The sequence below is a fragment of the Capricornis sumatraensis genome, chromosome 1 (genome assembly GCF_032405125.1).
Source record: "Capricornis sumatraensis isolate serow.1 chromosome 1, serow.2, whole genome shotgun sequence".
Lineage (NCBI taxonomy): Eukaryota > Metazoa > Chordata > Mammalia > Artiodactyla > Bovidae > Capricornis > Capricornis sumatraensis.
In genome coordinates, this window is record NC_091069.1 from 7,260,221 (window position 1) to 7,278,258 (window position 18,038).

The following is an 18,038-nucleotide window of genomic DNA, read 5'->3' on the forward strand; positions in this document are numbered from 1 at the left end:
TGCGGTGGCTTCTCTTGTTGCAAAGCACAGGCTCTAGGCACACAGACTCAGTGGCTACAGCATGTGGGCTCAGTAACCGTGGCTCGCAGGCTCTAGAGCCCAGGCTCAGAAGTTGTGGCACGCAGACTTAGTTGCCCCATGGCATGTGGAACCTTCCCAGGCTAGGGATCAAAGCTGTGTCCCCTGCATTGGCAGGGGCACTCCTACCCGCTGTACCACGAGGGAAGCCTCTTCAATATTTTTTGTCTTGCAAAGAAGATCAGGGAGGGTCCTGTTTCTACCCCACAGCAACCATTTCCAATCCCCTCTCCTGACCCTACGGGGCTCTCGTATCAAATTCTACTCCAGAGCCCCTTTCTGGCAGCCCCAGAATGAACATGGCTCTCCTGCCTCTCTCTGCCCACTGAAGTCTTCATTTACAGCTCCACTCAGCCTCGGGAACTCCAGTCCCTTCCTGCGCTCTCTGCTTGGCAGAGCCCCTGGTAAAGAATAGCCCAAAACTGCCCCAGCAAGCGTGCCCCTCTGCTCTGCATTCCCCCTTCTGGAGAATCAGGCTGGGAAAGGGAGAGCTCTCTGCAGAGAGGAGAAGGAAGCGCTGAGTGAACAAGTTTAAGATCCTCTTTTACGAGGCCTAAGTGAGGGGGCAGGGAACATTGCCGTGTCTCATCCCCGTCACAGTATAAAGATTACAGCATCTCCCGTGGACACTGGGGGTAGGGGGGTTGTTGAGTTGGAGAGTGAAGCAGTCAGATCTGTGAGCTCCGTGGAAGCAGAGCTCCATGTGTTTGGTGGGTGATCGCCACCCCCACACACCAAGAAGATCCTGGTTCAATAAGTAATGAATGAATGGACGGATGGATGGACGATGGATGACTGAAATTCCCGAGCATTCTGAATTTTCATGCAGGCCTCAGAGACCCCAGGACGACTGTATCCTTTACGCAGCCTCTGTAAATCCTCCTTCCTCATCTTTGTGCCAACCAACCAGGGCCCTCGCAACAGTGACCTCCAGGCTCTAGGGGGACGAGGACCAGGCTCCCCCCTACACACACACACACACACACAGTGGAGTATTTGGACGGACTCCATCAGTCTGCTAGGAACGGCCCGAGCTCCGCTGGGCAAGACCCATGGTACAAGGGAAACCTCCCCATGCTTTTGGCTTTGTCTACAATTCAGGTTTCTAGCAACACATAAAAATAGCTTCAAGGACATCCAGGGGGGCGGGAGGAGGGAGACCTGGTCCCTTGGCTTCCAGAAGAACTAGATAAGTACAAGTTTCGCTTCTCCTTTCTCCAAGGGCTGACGGCTGCCTGGATGACTCTGGACTTGAACCTGGGTCTGTATCTGTCTGTGAACCACAGGCCTAGACTTGCAAAGCTCCTTGGTGTTCAGCCCCCATCACCCAGCTTCAGGCAAAGAGAGGCAGATGTAAAAGTCATGCAGGGGAAAAAAACGCCTGGAATCCCTCCCACTGCCAGCTCTGAGCACGACTCCTGCAGTGCATCATGGGAGGAAGCTGCAGAACAGGGCGGACTTGGGGAGCCAGCAGGGGAACCGGGGAGCCGTGCTGGGGAGGGGAAGCGAGGTGGGGGGCTTGCCGGCCTCTGCCTGGGCTCCAGTGCTTTGATTCCCTCAAACAGGGATGGTGTAAAACTGTGCCACAGATCACCATTCAGGCCCTGCAGGGCCCGTCCAAGGACAGGAGCAGCCCCCTGCCAGAGGCGGGAAGGAGAGGTGGCAGAAACACTTTAGTAACAGGTACATCATGAGCACAGACTATTCCTGGAGCTGCGCATCCGTCATAGGAATCCTCACAACCCATGAAGGCCTCGTGGTTTGTCCCACCATACAGATGAGCAAAGTAAGGCTCAAGGCAGGAAATAACCAATGGCATGGCCAGCAGACCACATGCCCAGCGGGCACAGAGGCAGGGTTTGCACCCAGAGGGACTCAGGAGCCTGTGTTCACGCCTCTGCACTAAGGAGGGGGGCTGAGCGTGGATGTTTTCAGGGCTGGCGCCCATTTTCCTCCCTGCCTCCCGAAGGCCCCAAAATAGGCCTGCTTTCCTGACGAAGCTCTCCTCCCCTCAGTGCCACAAATACCCACATTCCCAGGCAGAATCCAGGGTGGGGCCTTCAGGAGCTCGTGCCCAGCAGGACCTATTTCTGGCTGCACCCTCAACCAGCCACAAGCGACCTTCTGTGGCAGCCTCGACCGCAGCCCACAGCCAGGGCCCAGGTCCTGCTCAGGCCTCCAAAGGGCCCATTGTCCTGCTGCCTGGGCTGCCGAGCCTGGCTCCTGGACATCCGGAGCGGGGGGCAGCGGGTGACCTAGGGCAGGGTGGACTGAGGGGCCCGTGTGAGAGCTGCTGCCAGTTCAAAGGATGTCCCAGTGTCCACCGTGCCCGCTAGGGAAAGAAAACAGACTCTACCTCCAGACGGGCCTCAGGCTGCCTCAGTCAGGCCCTGAGGTCTCACACACACACGCACACACATACACCCCAAAGGTGAAAACTGCTGAGGCAGCCACCACGTCCTCAGAGAAGCAAGGAGGTAACAGGCAGGGTTTGGAGCCGAGTGGGTTCAGACTCAAATACTGGCTTCTCCAGTGCTGACCTGGGCAGGTCATACCACCCCTCTGAACCTCAGTCTCCTCATCTGTGAAATGGGACAGCTACCAACCCCATTTTATAGATGTGCAAACCCACCTTCAGAGGAGGGGCTTGCCTGAGGCCACACAGGCAGGATCTCTTTCATAACATTAAAACAAGTTTGGGGACTTCCCTGGTGGTCCAGTGGTTAAGAATCTGCCTGCTAAGGCAGGGAACACGAGTTCGATCCTGGCCCAGGGAGATTCCATGTGCTGCGGGACTGCTAAGCCAGTGAGCCGCCACTTCTGAGCCTGTGTGCTACAAATACCGGAGCCTGTGCACCTGGAGCCTGCGCTCTGAGACAAGAGGAGCCGCTGCGATGAGAGGCCCGCTCACCACAGCTGGAGAGCAGCCCCCATGCCTCGTAACTAGAGAAAGGCTGCACACGGCAACCAAGGCCACGGGCAACCGAAACTAAAAAATACACAATTTTTTAAAGTGCTTATTAGGAACGTTTCAAACATACACAGAAGTAAAAAGAGCATAATAAATCCCCACAGACCATCACTCAGATTCAAAGATTACTGAGATTTTACCTGCTTTATTTGTCCCTTTCCATTATTTTGTTGCCGTGAAAGGGAATATAAAGCCAAACCCGGGAGGAGTTCCCTTGCTCTCCAGTGGTTAGAACTCTGTGTTTCTACTGCAGGGCGCACAGGTTCAATCCCTAGTTGGGGAAATACGATCCCGTATGCTGCATAGCACAGCCGTATAAATAGATAAAGCCAACCCTGGACACGTCATCTCATCCCAACACACTTCCGTATTCCTCTAATATAAGGACACAATATTAATAGCATTCGTTGTCACACCTAGCAAAACTAACAGCAATCCCACCGCATCATCTAATATCCAGTGCATCGTCTAGTTATCCTGATACTCTCATCAGCATGGTTTTCCAGGTGATTTGTTTGAGTTCGGATCCTTGGAAGGTCTACACATAGCATTCGGTTTTGTGTCTTTATTTTTTTTAATGTTTTTCCATGTCATTGACTTATTGAAGAAACTGAGTCCGTTGTCCTGTGAAATGTCCACAGCCTGGTTGTCTGTTTGCTTCCTCAATGGCGACCCACTCCAGTGTTCTTGCCTGGAGAATCCCAGGGACGGCGGAGCCCGGTGGGCTGCCGTCTATGGGGTCGCTCAGAGTCAGACACAACTGAAGTGACTTAGCAGCAGCAGTGACACTTAACCTGCTTCTCTATCCCTATATTTCCCGTGAAATTGAGCCCCTCCCCTTTTAAATAACCATTGTGTTGAGATATAACTCACATATCACACGTATCACTCTTTCAAAGTGTACAATTCCATGCTTTTTAGTACATTCACAGACCTGTGCAACCCTTACTCTTGTCCAACTTCAAAATGTTCTCATCACCCCAAAAAGAAACTCCAAACCCATTACCAGTCGCTCCCCATTCTTCCCTGCTGCCAGCCCCGGCAACCACGGATCTACTTTCCTCTCTACGGATTTGCCTACGCTGGACACTTAGTATAAATGGAATCACGCAATATGTGGTTTTTTGTGACAGGTAGCTTTTCTTTAGCATAACACTGGGTTGGCCAAAAACTTTGTTCAGATTTGCCCATAAGAGTTTATGGAAAAACCCAAATGAATGTTTCGGCCAACCCAATATTTTCATCCATGTTTTATCATGTTTGAGTACTTTGTTCCTTTTTATTGCCAAATCACATTCCATTGTATAAATATACCATATGCTGTTTATCCATCCATTGTTGATGGACGTTAAGGTTGTCTCTACTTCTTGCCTGTTATAAATAATGAACACATAAGTATAATATGTTAATATAAGTATAAAATATCTATTCACATGTGTGTACATGTGATTGTGCAAATATCTATTTTCAGTTCTCTTGGGTGTATACACATAGGAATGGATGCCAAGGCTTATGTAACTCTGTCTTTAGCATTTTGAAGAATCACATATCTGTTTTCCAGAGTAACTGTACATTTTACAACACCACCAGCAACGTGTGAGGGTTCCATTTTCTCTGCATCCCCACCAATGCTTGTAAGGGTCTATCTTTTTTATTTGAGTCATCCTAGAGAGAGTGAGAAGGCAATGGCACCCCACTCCAGTACTCTTGCTTGGAAAATCCCATCGACGGAGGAGCCTGGTAGACTGCAGTCCATGGGGTCGCTAAGAGTCGGACACGACTGAGCAACTTCACTTTCACTTTTCGCTTTCATGCATTGGAGAAGGAAATGGCAACCCACTCCAGTGTTCTTGCCTGGAGAATCTCAGGGACGGGGGAGCCTGATGGGCTGCCATCTGTGGGGTTGCTCAGAGTCAGACACGACTGAAGCGACTTAGCAGCAGCAGCAGCAGAGAGTGAAACTGTCTCTCATTGCAGTTTTGATTCGTGTTTCCCTAATGACAAGTGGTGTTGAGCATCTTTTCATGCGCTTATTGCAATTGGTATGTCTTCCTCGGGATTTTTCATTTGGATTATTTGGCTTGTAAATAATTCTCTGTATAGACAAGATCCTTATCAGATACATGATTTATACATTTTTTTCCTCCCATTATAGGGGTTGTCTCCACTTTCTTGCAATCCTTCTTTTTGATGAAGCCCTATTTACCTATCTGTTTCATATCCTTGTGGGTTTTGTGTTGCATGACTCCTAATTCTACCCCATCAATCTATAGTCTAACCTTATGCCAGTGCCACACAGTCTCAATCCCTATAACTGTGCAGTAAGTTTGAAATTAGGAGGTGTGAGTTCTCCAAGTCTGCTTTTGAAATTGTTTGAAGATTTTAGGTTTCTCATGAACATTAACTCCTTTGTTTTATTCTAAGGGTCTATAGCTCCCACTGTTATATTTAGGACTATGATCCATTTTGTGTTAACTTTTGTATATGATGTGAGGTGGGGATCTAACCTTACTCTTTGGGTGTGTGATTCCAATTGTCACTACCAAGATCATTTGATGTGGACCATTTTTTAAAGTCTTTGTTGCGTTTATTACAACATTGCTTCTACTTTATGTCTTGTTTTTTTTTACTCCAAGGCATGTGGGATCTTAGCTCCCCAACCAGGGATCGATCCTGCACTCCCTGCATTGGAAGGTAACGTCTTAACCACTGAACCGTCAGGGAAGTCCCACCATTTCTTAAAAAGACTCTTCTTTCCCCATCGAATGATCTTGGCACCCATGTCAAAAATCAATTGAGCGTCAATATATGGATTTATTTCTGGACTCCCAATTCTATCCCATCAATCTATATTCTAGCCTTATGCCAGTGCCACATAGTCTCAATTCCTATAACTGTGCAATAAGTTTGAAGTTAGAAGGTGTGAGTTCTCCAATTCTGTTCTTCTTTTCCAAAATTGTTTGAAGATTTTAGGTCTCTCATATTTCTATGTACATTTTAGCATAAATTTTTACAAAAATGCCAACTGAATTTTGATAGAGATTTCATTAAACCTATAGATCGATTTGGTTGATGTTGCTCAGTTCAGTTCAGCCGCTCAGTCGTGTCTGACTCTTTGTGACCCCATGGACTGCAGCACGCCAGGCTTTCCTGTCCATCACCAACTTCCGAAGCTTGCTCAAACTCATGTCCATCAAGTCAGTGATGCCATCCAACCACAGTGCTGCTATCTTAACCATATTAAGTCTTCTAATCCATAAACATGGGATGTTTTTCCATTTAGGCCTGTCTTTCCATTTGTTTAGGCCTTCTTTCTTTCAGTTCTTTTCAGCAATATTTTGTAGTTTTCACCATGCAAATTTTACAAAAGGTTACAAAAGTTCTTTTGTTAAACTTATTCCCGTATTTTATTCTTTCAGATACAAATATAAATGGAATTATTTACTTAATTTCATTTTACAGTGTTCATTGCTAGTATATAGAACTTGGTTTTTTATTTTGACCTTGTATCCTGAAACCTTTGTGAACTCATATATTTGTTCTAATATATATTTTCAGTGAATTCCTTACAGTTTTCTATACATAAGATCATGTCACTGCAAATAAAGATAGTTTAACTTTTTTCCTTCCTAATCTTCATGACATTTATTTCTTTTTCTTGCCCAACTGTGCTGGCTATAATTTCCAGTACAATATTGAACGAGAGTGGGGAGACTGAGAATGCCTCTCTTGTTCCTGATTTGGTGAAAGCTTTCAGTCTTTCACCATTAAGCGTGATGTTAACTGCAGGTTTTTCATAGATGCACTCAGAATTTTAATCCAGATGCGAGGGATTCTAAAGCCTTGGCTTTTATCCTAGCCCTAGGATATAAGAGCAGTGACCTGGTCAGGATGGTCAGTGAGGAAGAGGCTCAAAGAGCTGTCAACACTCTAGATGGGAGTGAAGGGTGTGGGTGACCTGGAAGGAATTGGATCCATCAGGGGACACCAAGTCCCACTGCCAGTGGGCCCTGTCCCCATGGTCCCTGTAGCCTTACAGAGCCCTTGGCCAGGCAGAACAAATATGAGAAGCCCGGAGTCAGACTTCTGAGGCCCCCATCAATGTTCATTTCCTTGCAATTTTAGCACATATCCCAAGCTGCTAGAATTACCTCCCAAGCTGCTATGAGACAGAATGGCCATGGAAAATGCAAGTGGGAACAGCTGATGTCAGCACAGGTAGGGAGGGAGAAGGTGGGGAAAATAGGCAGCCAGGTGGAGAGGTTGAGAGACTTGGGAGCTGGACTTCTGGGTTCAAGCCTAGCCCTCCTCCACACCGTGTACCAAGGAAATGACCTTGGCGAAGTCATTTCAGCTCCCAGAGTATGAGTTTTCTCTCTTTAAAACAGGGATAGTCATTTAGAAGTCTAGAAATAACCAGCACTGGAGAGGGTGTGGAGAAGAGGGAACCTTCCTCCACTGGTGGTAGGAATGTATATTGAAGCAGCCACTGTGGAGAACACACTGGAGTTTCCTCACAAAGCTAAAAATAGAGTTGCCATATCATCTTGCAATCTCACTCTTAGACATACATCCAGAGAGAACTAAAATTTGAAAAGAAACATTCATCCCAGTGTCCGTAGCAGATTATTTACAATAGCCAAGACATGGAAGCAACATAAATGTCTGTTGATATGACAAGATGAATGAATAAAGAAGATGTTTATATATATATATATACATGCACACACACACGATAGAATATTACCCAGCCATTAAAAAGAATGAAACAATGCCGTTCACAGCAACATGGATGGCGCTAGAGAACACGAAGTGAGTCAGAAAGAGGAAGATAAACACCGTACGATATCACTTACAGGTAGAATCTAAAATATGATACCAATGGACTTATGCAAGAAACAGAAACAGACTCACAGAGGCAGAAAACAAAGTTAAGGAGTTTCTCGAGTGGTCTGTGGTTAAGACGCTGCACTTCGAGTGCAGGGGGCAGGGGTTTGATCCCTGGTCATTTTCCCTGGCGGCTCAGAGGTTAAAGCATCAGCCTCCAATGCGGGAGGCCTGGGATCTATCCCTGGGTCGGGAAGATCTCCTGGAGAAGGAAATGATAACCCATGCCAGTACTCTTGCCTGGAGAATCCCATGGACGGAGAAGCCTGGTAGGCTACAGTCCACGGGGTCGCAAAGAGTCCGACACAACTGAGCGACTTCACTTACTTACTCACTTACTGGGAGCTAAGATCCTATTAGTACATGCCTCAGTTCAGTTCAGTCGCTCAGCCGTGTCCGACTCTCTGCAACCCCATGAATCGCAGCACGCCAGGCCTCCCTGTCCATCACCAACTCCCGGAGTTCACTCAGACTTACATCCATTGAGTCAGTGATGCCATCCAGCCATCTCATCCTCTGTCGTCCCCTTCTCCTCCTGCCCCCAATCCCTCCCAGCATCAGAGTCTTTTCCAATGAGTCAACTCTTCTCATGAGGTGGCCAAAGTACTGGAGTTTCAGCTTTAGCATCATTCCTTCCAAAGAAATCCCAGGGTTGATCTCCTTCACAATGGACTGGTTGGATCTCCTTGCAGTCCAAGGGACTCTCAAGAGTCTTCTCCAACACCACAGTTCAAAGGCATCAATTCTTTGGCACTCAGCTTTCTTCACAGTCTAACTCTCACATCCATACATGACCACTGGAAAAACCATAGCCTTGACTAGACGGACCTTAGTCAGCAAAGTAATGTCTCTGCTTTGGAATATGCTATCTAGGTTGGTTATAACTTTTCTTCCAAGGAGTAAGTGTCTTTTAATTTCATGGCTGCAATCACCATCCGCAGTGATTTTGGAGCCCCCCAAAATAAAGTCTGACACTGTTTCCACTGTTTCCCCATCTATTTCCCATGAAGTGATGGGACCAGAGGCCATGATCTTCGTTTTCTGAATGTTGAGCTTTAAGCCAACTTTTTCACTCTCCTCTTTCACTTTCATCAGGAGGCTTTTTAGTTCCTCTTCACTTTCTGCCATAAGGGTGGTGTCATCTGCATATCTGAGGTTATTGATATTTCTCACAGCAATCTTGATTCCAGCTTGTGCTTCTTCCAGCCTAGTGTTTCTCATGATGTACTCTGCATATAAGTTAAATACATGCCTCATGGCGTAGCAAAAAAAAAAAAAAGAGAGAGAGACAATAAAATTAGGGTTACCAAAGGGGAAAAGGATAGGGGAAGAATAAAGTATGAATTTGGAGTTAGCAGACACAAACTACTATATATAAAATAGATAAACAGCAAGGTCCTACTGTATAGCACAGGAAAGTATATTCAATATCCTGTAATAAACCATAATGGAAAAGAGTATGAAAAAGAATATATATATATATATATATATATTTCTGACTCACTTTGCTATTATACACCAGAAACTAACACAACATTATAAATAAATCAACTCTACCTCAATTTAAAAGTTAAAAAATAAAATAAAGCCCCAGCTTTGGGGGAAAGAATTCCATGGAAGAGAAAAAAAATAAGCAAAGTGAAACAGGGATATGACAAAATCCACCTCTCCGGGCCACTATGAGGATGACTTGGGGTAATATTTGTAAGGTGTTCAGCACAGCATAAAGCACATTCTTGGTGCTCCATAATTCTGGTTATTATTGCCTTTATGATTGTCATTTTTCCTCTTACCTCCATCTATAGTATTGCTGCTGGAATGATGGTGGCTGATCCAGCATTCCCAGGAGAGAAATAGCCTTCCTGAATGTTTGGCCCCTGTTTGGTGTTCAGCCCTTGTTTGGCCCAGCGGCCCCAGTGGCCCCAGGTCTTCCCCATTCCTGTGCACACTGCACCCCATATGGGGTCCAACTCGAGAGAGGAAGCTTCTTCCACCAGAGCGAGAGCTCAGAAGGCTCCCCCGAGGTCTTTGTAAGGCTCTATACCAGGCACTCCAGAGATGTTGCCTCATGGACTCCTCACCCCATTTTACAGAAGGGAAAACTGAGACTCAGAGAAGTTGAGCGATCATCTAAGATCCCCTAGCTAGTAAGAGTCAGAGACAGGATCTGATCATAAGTGGTTGCCCTCACCTACTGGGCTACACCCTTCTTCTCAGCCATTGGCCAAATTGGAAAGTTCAAGAAGTCACCTTGGGACAAGGAGGAGGGGGCCCAGGTAGAGGTCCCAGAGCGGTCCTTGACAAGACAGCGAAGCAGAGCCCACGTCAGCAATGCGGAGTGATGTACTGGGCCCCAAGGGTCTATCATTCTGACCCCAAGTGCCCACAGAGACCCTGCCCTGGTTAGCTGTCAGGGGCTGAGGGTCCATCTGGGTACCTCCGGGGGCCTCTGCATGCGTGATACGTCAACTTCTGTCATGCCCAACTCTTTGAGACCCTATGGACCTTAGCCTGCTGGGCTCCTTGGATTCCCCAGGCAAGAATACTGACGTGAGCTGCCATTCCCTTTTCCAGGGGATCTTCCCAACCCAGGGATTGAACCTGCCTCTCTTATGTCTCCAAGATTGGCTGGTGGGTTCTTTACCACTAGTGCCACCGGGCAAAGCCCCTGGGGGTCCCTACTCTTCTGTAATCAACCCAAGACCCATGGGGCTTCCAGACAACTTGCTGTTACTTCCTGTCAACTGACAGGATGACTGTCAGCCCCATCCTTCAGCTGACTTTTGGAGCCAAAATGCAGGTGGTTTTTTATTGTAGAACATTGATGAAGGGATGACCATGTATTTATTCATTGGCTGTGCTGGGTCTTCGTTGCTGTGGGCCGGCTTTTCCTAGTTGTGGTGAGTGGGGGCTACTCTTTGTTGCAAGGCACGGGCCTCTCGTGGTGGTTTCTCTTGTGGTGCCCAGGCTTCAGTAGTTGCCACGTGCAGGCTCAGTAGTTGTGGCTTTCAGGCTTAGTTGCTCCACGGCATGTGGGATCTTCCGGGACTGAACCCATGTTCCGTGCATTAGCAAGCAGATTCGTATCCACTGCACCACCAGGGAAGCCCCCAAAATGCAGATGTTAACATTCCTTATGATAAAGTTCCTCGGCAAGTTGTAGACACCAAAGAAATCAAGAAATCATTGTGGATCTTAATTCTGCCCCAACAGGAACCAGCACCTCCCCCAGCTTTGGGCCCCGCAGACCTGGGAACCCTCCCAAGCCCCTCTCCCTTCGGCTCATTTGCGATGGAGGCTATTTACTTCTGGGTCTTTCACGACCCGCTCTTCACCCACAAAGTCACTCGCCTCTGAAGATGGGGGTGGGTGTTCCTAGGCAACAAAAACCATCGCTGAACACAAGCGCTCTAACCCTGTTTCTCTGTCTTGTAAATCTCTCATTCAATCAGTCTGCAGATTTACTGTGAAGCTGTACCGGGCGTGGTGGGAACTTGAGACTCAGACTCCCAAGCCAGGGGAGGCACATGAGCCACCATCTTTAGCCCCTGCTCCTGCCAAGAGCCACGTGCCTCATGCTTTCAGACACTGACCCCTGAAAAGCCCAAGAACAATGCCAGGAAGTATGTGTTATCACTACTTCATAGACGAATGTGTCACTTTACCCTGAAAATATATGCCTTGAGCAGCTGCTAAGTGCTTGACTTGTGCAAGGGGGCGGGCGCAAGATGATGGCAAAGATTCCCTAAGCCCCCTCCCTGCTTCCTTCAAAGACGATCCCCAGTAGGAGAGGCAGACTCTGAACAAGAGAAGAAAACAAGGAAAGGGGGAAAGGCGGGCAGCAGAGTGCAGTAAACACCGTGGATGACAAGACTTCGGGAAAGCGACACAGGAGACCTACTTTGAGCATGCTGATCGGGGAAGGGCCTGTCTGAGGAGGCAACATTCGAACCACTCCAGTCTCGTCTCCTTCCTTTCCGGAGCTTCGGGCCACGTCCACCCCCGGCAAGGATGCTGGGCCAGCTGGAGAGGCAGGCAGCCCTGTCCTCATCCTCTCCTTCCTCCTGCTTCCCCCGTGGCGGGGGAGGTGGGAGGAAATATCACATCCTCCACCAACGAGCTGTGTGACCTTGGGCAGTCACTCTGCGTCTCTGGGCTTGTGTCCGTGAAATGATCCACCCCATCCTGTCCTCCATAACTGAGGTCAGAGATGAGAACGTGAGGGACCATTCATCGAGTTTAAAGCACTTTACAAGGCGCAGGGGAAACAGGCTTCTTCATTGCCCCCAAGCTCTTACTAATGGGGCATCTGTGGGCCTTTGGGATCCTCCAGTGCCCAGCGGAGGCCCCATCATGTGCTCCTCTTGCTGAAGGGGAACTGAGGCTTGATGGCAACATGGTCAGCCTGAAGTCTCCCAAAATTAGGTAGTGAGAAATAACCCCCCTAGTAATACTCGTGGCAAACACTATTGAGCACTTGCTGTGTTCAGGTTAATACCAAGGGTCTTACATGGATTGTCCCAGTTCGTCCCCAGAGCAGTCCTGCCCGGAAAGCTTTATGGCCGTTAGCTCTGTTTTATGGGAAGGTGGGCAGCCAGCAACCATTCACGACCCTCAATTTAGACCCAGAAAGAGGCAGGAAGGCCCTGGCCGGCATTTAAGACAAATGGGAAGTCATTCACTCATCCAACCCCGACAGATCCCACCACATGCCAGACACGTTCTAGGTACCGACGAACCACAGACAGAAATGCAGGTCCTCGTGGGGCTTACATCCTAGCGGGAAGACAACAGTGAGCGAGGGAAAATGCGCTGTGTTAGGTGCCAGGGAAGACAAGTCCCCAGACCCTCTTGCTCCAAGCACCACGCTGTTGGGACAGCAAGTCTATGCTTTTCAGCCATTGCTGCTGGAAGGTGGGGTCACCTGCATCTCTGGCTGCGTCACCGGCATCTTTCCCTTCATCATGAGTGTCTGAATCGCCAAGACAGCAGACAATCTGAGGCAGGAACTTCATTTGAAGTGCACTGCCAGGTGGAGCCGGCCAGAGGGACCAAACGTGGGCCTCGGAGTCTTCCCACAAGCCCGGGGCCGCACCTCCCTCATCATGGAGTAAGCATGTGATTAAGTAATCTTATTACCGGAGTCCCACGTGATCAGACGCCAGGCGACACTTCGAATTGAAATTAATTCCAACGTTCAGCCAAGTCCCTGGGTGTCTTCCTTCCAGGGAGGCTGTTGAGAAGGAAATGAGGTCTGCATGTTCCCAAGACCCCAAGGAACCAGCCCAGAGGGCTGAGGCTGCTAGAGGTTGGGACTGGGGAGGGGGTTCAGCTTGTCGTCACTCACCCTTAAATCCCAGCCACCTTCATGGACAAGGGGTGTCTACAGGAATGCCCCACACATGTCTTGATCATAACCAGGTTCCTGGGACTTGCTTGGCAGTTCAGTGGTTAAAGTTCCATCCTTCCACTTCAGGGGTCAGGGGTTTAATCCTTGATTAGGGAACCAAGATCTTGCATGGCACATGGCAAGGCCAAAAAACAGAAAAAATAAACCAGATCCCTTGTTGCACCCTCTTCAGAGAGGTTCCTCCTCCACGGGCCCCTCACTCTGCAAATGACCCCATCGTTCTGTCAGCCATCCTCTCGAAGTTCTGAGTACCCCCTGCCCCATGGCCTCATGTCCAACCTGTTGCGGGGTCTGCCCGACTTCTAGAGGGATCTCAAATGCCTTCTTTTGTCTCCATCCCTCCAGCCTCCTCCTCGCCCCCAGCCTCATCACCTCGAGCCTCCTCACGACACTGGCTTCCTGGCTGTGGACTCTTCCGGTGCTCCCGCTGCACAGGAAGTGATCCCCCTCCCGCCCAGAACGTCAGGTCCCAAGTAGTTGCTGGGGAGACCACGCCTCCAGCCCTCAGAAACCCTAGCCCCTGCTCAGCAGTCTCCAAGGACATAATCCCAGGGGGAAGAGGGCAGGTCCACCCAGGGCCTCTGTCAAGCAGGCGTCTCGGGCTGTGAAGGCTGAGTCGAGTGAAATAACGTGCTGTGTGAGCTTCAGGAGTCACTGTCCCTCTCTGGCCTTGGGTCTCCTCATCTCTAAAATGATCGGCCCACCCTGCCCTCTGTCACTGAGACCCACAGGGGAATGAAAGGGAAGTATTTTATATATCTTCAAGTTTATATCACTGTCTGGGAATGTCCCCATCACTCTTGAAAATCCCAGGAGGTGAACATGTGTCTCCAACCCAACATTGCCCCCCGAGTCCCGCCAGCCTCCTCCAAGTCACAGCTAGGAGTCAGAGGAGATGGGAACCACCAAGAGACCAAGCAAACAGCTTCTGTAAGAAGCAAGGAAGAGACAAGAGAATGGGACCTTGCAGGTCTCACTCATCACCGCACCCCCAGCACAGGGCCCTGCACACAGGAGGTGCTCAATCAATGCTCCAAATAAAGAGTGAGGCCCCCACCCCACCTAGCTGCTCCTCACATCAGGGAGGACAATGCCAGCAAAGACCTGCCTGGACCAGGGCGGTCAGCATGAGCTTCCTGAGGAGCAGAGCCTGGCCTCACAGGACTCGGCAGATGTGACTAGTCAGAGGAAGGGGAAGGTCGTCCTGGAAAGGCAGAGGGACAGGGAGGGACAGGGAGGGCGGGACAAGGTCACGGAAGGACAGCGGCTAGAATCTAGTGGGAATCCCCCATCCGCCCAGTCCTGCATCAGTGCTCTGCCATGAATGATACAGATTGGGGGAAGTCCCACAGCCAGGGATTCTAACCCACGTCAGAGACCCAGAGTCCTTGCACATCATCGCTGAACTGGGCACCTCCCTGCTTGACTTTCTCCTCGAAGCAGGCCTTGGAATTTGTGTGCACAAGAAGGAACTTTATAAGAAATAGGGTTTCCCATAGTTGGAATTAAAACTGTCCCCTCTGATATATTCCCCTATTTCTGGGATTTATAGTCCCACTTCTTGACTTAAGGGCCAGGGAGAGGGTTTGAACTTCAAGGAAAGTGTGTGTTAGAAGGAACCTGAAGTCACTCTGGGAAAAAGATCAAGCAGGTAATGTAGGGGAAGAACAAGGAAGAGATACCTTTTAGCAGGCGATACCAGGTCAGTTGCGGGGTATGGGATGGGTCCCCAAAGAGCCAGAATGGTTGACAATGTCAGGGGAAAAGTGAGATGTCATCCAGCTATTTATCCATCTATGCATCCATTCATTCATTCCAGATTATTAATTAAGCCCATAGTCTAGTGGAGTGACAGACAGAGAAATATGTAATTATAGTCAGGGTAATCATGGGGAGTACAGGGTACCATGGGAGCCCAGAGGGGACACCTAACATAGAAAGAGGTTGGAGGGTGAAGTCAAGGAAGGCTTCCTGGAAGAGGTGATGCCTAGCCTGATACTTAGAGGGCAAATAGAGCTTAGTCCACAGGCTGAAGGAACCAAACAGCACCTGCCGACACTCAGAGGTGTGTGACTTTCAGGGACCAGAACAGCTCCATGTGACTGAAGCAGAGAACACCACAGAGGAGGCGTGAGAGGTGAGTTTACATGGGAGGATGGCCAAGGCCAGATCTGCCTGGACCTGGGGAGAACAGTGAAGACTATAGTCTTTACTGGAGAGCAGTGGGAGCCTGTCTAGACTTCTAAATACAAGAGAGATGTGGCCAGATTTCCTGTTTAGAAAAATAAGTCAGCGGGGACTGGGTCATTTTGACCAGGCTTCTAATTGAAGATAACTTAAAAAGCTGAAGTATCTATGTTCAATGTAGAGATAGAGATGCGTGCGTGCGTGCGTGCGTGCCTGCTCAGTTGCTTCAGTCATGTCTTACTCTTTGCACCTCTACAGACTGTAGCCCAACAGGCTCCTCTGTCCATGGGATTCTCTAGGCAAGAATACTAGAGTGGGTTGCCATGCCTTCCTCCAAGCGATCTTCCCCACCCAGGGATTGAACCCACGTCTCCTGCATTGCAGGCAGATTCTTTACCACTGAGCCAATGGAGCAGCCTAGAGATAGAGATCTATATTTCCAAAAGCATTAAAAGTTTACAAGAGAGTAAAAAATTTTCAAACCATACCTGAAGGTCAAGCAGGAACCCAGAGAAGAGAATGTACGTGGAGACCATTCTTTCCTAAAGAGCTTTTCCAAGCCCAGAGAAGTATTCCCTTTGCCAGTTGTGAAGAACTAGGTTCAGTTCAGTTCAGTTCAGTCGCTCAGTTGTGTCCAACTCTTTGCGACCCCATGGACTGCAGCGTGCCAGGCCTCCCTGTCCATCACCAACTCCCGGAGTTCACTCAAACTCATGTCCATCAAGTCAGTCATGCCATCCAGCCATCTCATCCTCTGTCATCCCCTTCTCTTGCCACCTTCAATCTTTCCCAGCATCAGGGTCTTTTCAAATGAGTCACCTCTTCACATCAGGTGGCCAAAGTATTGGAATTTCAGCTTCAACATCAGTCCTTCCAATGAACACCCAGGACTGATCACCTTTAGGATGGACTGGTTGGATCTCCTTGCAATCCAAGGGACTCTCAAGAGTATTCTCCAATACCATAGTTCAAAAGCATCAATTCTTCAGCACTCAGCTTTCTTTATAGTCCAACTCTCACATCCATACATGACTACTGGAAAAACTATAGCCTTGACTAGACAGACCTTTGTTGGCAAAGTAATGTCTCTGCTTTTTAATATGCCTTCCATGTTGGTCATAACTTTCCTTCCAGGAGTAAGCATCTTTTAATTTCATGGCTGCATTCACCATCTGCAGTGATTTTGGAGCCCCCCAAAATAAAGCCTGCCACTGTTTCCACTGCTTCTCCATCTACTTGCCGTGAAATGATGGGACTGGATGCCATGATCTTTGTTTTCTGAATGTTGAGCTTTGAACCAACTTTCTCACTCTTCTCTTTTACTTTCATGAAAAGGCTCTTTAGTTCTTCTTCACTTTCTGCCGTAAGCATGGTGTCATCTGCGTATCTGAGGTTATTGATATTTCTCCCGGCAATCTGATTCCAGCTTGTGCTTCCTCGAGCCTAGCATTTCTCCTGATGTACTCTGCAAATCAGTTAAATAAGCAGGGTAACAATATACAGCCTTGACATACTCTTTGATGTACCATGACGAAGTGCATGGTAGAAGCAGCCAAAATTCTCTCTGGAAAAAGGTGACTTCTTTCCATGCTTTAGATTTCCTTGCACTCAAGTTTTCAAATACTACACGACTAAGCTGATGACCAACGTACAAAGAAAACTGGCATGCAAAGAAGACATCCAAGAAACAAAAAGAACAATAGAAACACACTTGTAAAGTTTTCAGATATTGGAATTAGCATTAAACAACTATGTTTACTATGTTTTTGAAAATAAAAACACAAGAGACATCAACAGAGAACATAAAACTATAAGTGACATAGCAAACTGGCCAAATAGAAGTTCTAAAAATGGATAACTGAAATCTAAAAATTCTGAGACTTCTTGACCTTTTGGTGATGGTCCCATACTCTTCCACAGAGTTGTATGTTTATAATTTATGTGTTTTATGCATGTATTATATATTTCAAAATAGCAAAAGGTAAAAAAAACACTCAGTAAATGGGTGTAAGAGCAGGTTAAATGCAGACAGAGAAAGAATTGGGTCAAAGGAAGATAAATAAAAAGAAAGTATCCTGAATGTGTTGCAGAGAGACCCAAAGATAGGGGAAAGGAGAGAGTAAGAAACAGAGAGGATTGAAAAGGTGGAGTTTAATTAGAAGAAAGAAAAATAGAAGAAGATAGTTAGGCAAAGGCAGTGTGTAAGAGATAAAGGCTGATAATTTTCCAGAAATAATTAGCAGCATCAAGACACCCAAAGAGTCCCAGGAAAGATAAATTTTAAAAATCCACACCTCGGGACTTCCCTCGTGGTCCAGTGGCTAGGACTCTGCACTCCCAGTGCAGGGGGCCTGGGTTCAGTCCCTGATCAGGGAGCTAGATCCCACATGCCACAGCCAAGAGTTTACATGCCACAGCCAAGACCTGGTGCAGCCCTATTAATTAATTTTTAAAAAAAATCTACACCTCAGTCCAGCATGGTGAACCTGCAGAAAGCCAAAGGTA